This window comes from Myiozetetes cayanensis, unplaced genomic scaffold (genome assembly GCF_022539395.1).
Source record: "Myiozetetes cayanensis isolate MyiCay16 unplaced genomic scaffold, myiCay2020 scf531, whole genome shotgun sequence".
Lineage (NCBI taxonomy): Eukaryota > Metazoa > Chordata > Aves > Passeriformes > Tyrannidae > Myiozetetes > Myiozetetes cayanensis.
Window position 1 is genome coordinate 1,771 of NW_026087778.1, and position 2,560 is coordinate 4,330.

The following is a 2,560-nucleotide window of genomic DNA, read 5'->3' on the forward strand; positions in this document are numbered from 1 at the left end:
AATATATGGCTCCCCAAAATTATGGAGACCCCCCAAATGAATGGGGACCTCCCAATTTATGGAGAGCCTCCAAATAAATGGGGACACCTCCGCGTGATGAAGACTCCCAGATGAATGGGGACCCCCAATCTATGGGGACCTCCCAATTTATGGGACCCCAAATAAATGGGGACCCTCCAATTTATGAGGACTCCCAATTTATGGGGACCCCCAAATCAATGGGGACCCCCTGACTTATGGGGACCCCTCAAATAATGGGGACCCCCACTGAATGGGGACCCCCAAATACCCCCATTGATGGGGACCCCCAAATGATGGGGACCCCCCAATGATGGGGACCCCCAAAATATCCTCCGAGTGATGGAAACCCCCCACTAATGGGGACCCCCAAATGTGGGGACTTCCATTAATGGAGACTTCCCAACACCCTCCTCAAATTTTGGGGACCTCCCAAAACCCGCGATCAAAAATGGACTCCAGGACCCTCCCACCAAAAAAAAAGGGTCCCAGAATTTTGGGATCCCACCTGACCCTCCCACTCAAAAATTTTGGGAACCCTCCCAAAAAAAGGGTCCCAGAATCTTGGGGACCCCACCAAACCCTCCCCACCCAAATTTTGGGGACCCTCCTGAACCCTCCCAAATTTTGGGACCCCTCCCAAATTTAGGACCCTCCCCCAGATTTTGGGACTTCCAAAAAAAAAAAGTCTCGACTCGTCACTGGCTCATTCGCTTTATAAAGGGAGTGGATTTGGGGGATTTTGGGGGTTTTGGGGTCCGGTGGGGGTTGGGGATTTTGGGGTTCCGGGGAGTTTTTGGGAGGAATTGGGGAGAATTTGGGGGTCCGGGTTTTTTTGGGGGTTCGGGGTTTTAGGGGTCTTTCCTCCAGCTCATCCCGGGGAGTCACAGCTGGGGGACACCCAAATCTGGGGGAGACCCCAAAAATTGAGGGAGGTTTTGGTGGGGGGTAAAATGAGGGGGAAACCCCAAATTTAGGGGAGACCCCAAAAATTGAGGGGGAGGTTTGGGGAGGGTAAAATGGGAGAGGAGACCCCAAATTTAGGGAGACCCCAAAAATTGAGGGGAGGTTTGGGGGAGTAAAATAGGGGGGGAGACCCCAAATTTAAGGGGAGACCCCAAATTTAGGGGGAACCTGATTTAGGGAGAGTCCTGAATTTAAAGGGGGAGACCCCAAAAATTTGGGAGAGGGGAATTTTGGGGGGTAAAACGAGGGGGAGACCCCAAATTTAAGGGGAGACCCCAAATTAAGGTAGGTGACCCTAAATTTGAATGGGGGAACCTGATTTTAGGGGAGACCCCAAAATAAAGGGGGAGACCCCAAAATAAAGGGGGAGACGACCAAATTTAAGGGTGAGACCTCCCAAAATAAGGGTTCCCCAATCGAAGCCCCCAAATCGGGCTGAAGGAACAAGGGGGTCCTAAATGAAGGGGGGACCCCAAATTCGGGGAGTCCCCAAAATCGGGGTGTAGGAATTAAGGGGTCCTAAGGAGGAACCCCAAATTTAGGAGGGGGTCCTAAAGAGAGGTCAGGGACTCCCAAATTTGGGGGAGGGGGAGGAGCCATAAATAAGGGGTTCCTCAATCGAGGACCCCAAAACAGGGATAGGGATGGGGGTCCTAAATCAGAGGAGACCCCAAATTTTTGGGGTGGGGGTCAGACGAGGGAGCTGGGGGGGCTGGCGAGGCGCAGGTCGGGGTGCAGGAACCCCCAAATTCGGGGGTGGGAGGGGGTTTAAAGGGGGGTCTGGGAGCCCCAAATTGAGGGAGAATCCCCCCAAAATGGGGGTGTAGGAACACAGGGGGTCTAAATTAGTCGGGGTCCCCAAATATTTTGGGGTGAGGGTCAGACGAGGGAGCTGGGGGCTGGCGAGGCGCAGGTCGGGGTGCAGGAACCCCAAATTGAGGGGCAGGGGGTTTAAAGAGGGTCTGGGAGCCCTAAATGGGGTGTAGGAACACGGGGGGTCCTCCATGACGGGGGACCCCAAATTTTTGGGGGCTCAGACGAGGGAGCTGGGGGGGCTGGCGAGGCGCAGGTCGGGGTGCAGGAACCCCCAAATTCAGGGTATAGGAATTTTTGGGGGTTCTAAAGAGGGGTCTGGGAGCCCCAAAATCGGGGTGTAGGAATTTTTGGGGGTCGGGACCCCCCCCAAATATTTTTTTGGGGTGGGGGCTCAGACGAGGGAGCTGGGGGGGCTGGCGAGGCGCAGGTCGGGGTGCAGGAACCCCCAAATTGGGGGGGGTAAAGGAACACAAGGGGGTTTAAAGAGGGGTCTGGGAGCCCCAAATTTGGGGTGTAGGAATTTTTGGGGGTCCTAAATTGGGTCGGGGTCCCCCCAAATTATTTTTGGGGGTGGGGGCTCAGACGAGGGAGCTGGGGGGGCTGGCGAGGCGCAGGTCGGGTGCAGGAACCCCAAATTGAGGGGAGCCTCTAAAGTAGGGGTATAGGAATTGCAATGGGGGTCCTAATAGGGTCAGGGGCCCCTGAGGGATAGGGACCCCCAAATATTTTGGGGTGGGGGTCAGACGAGGGAGCTGGGGGC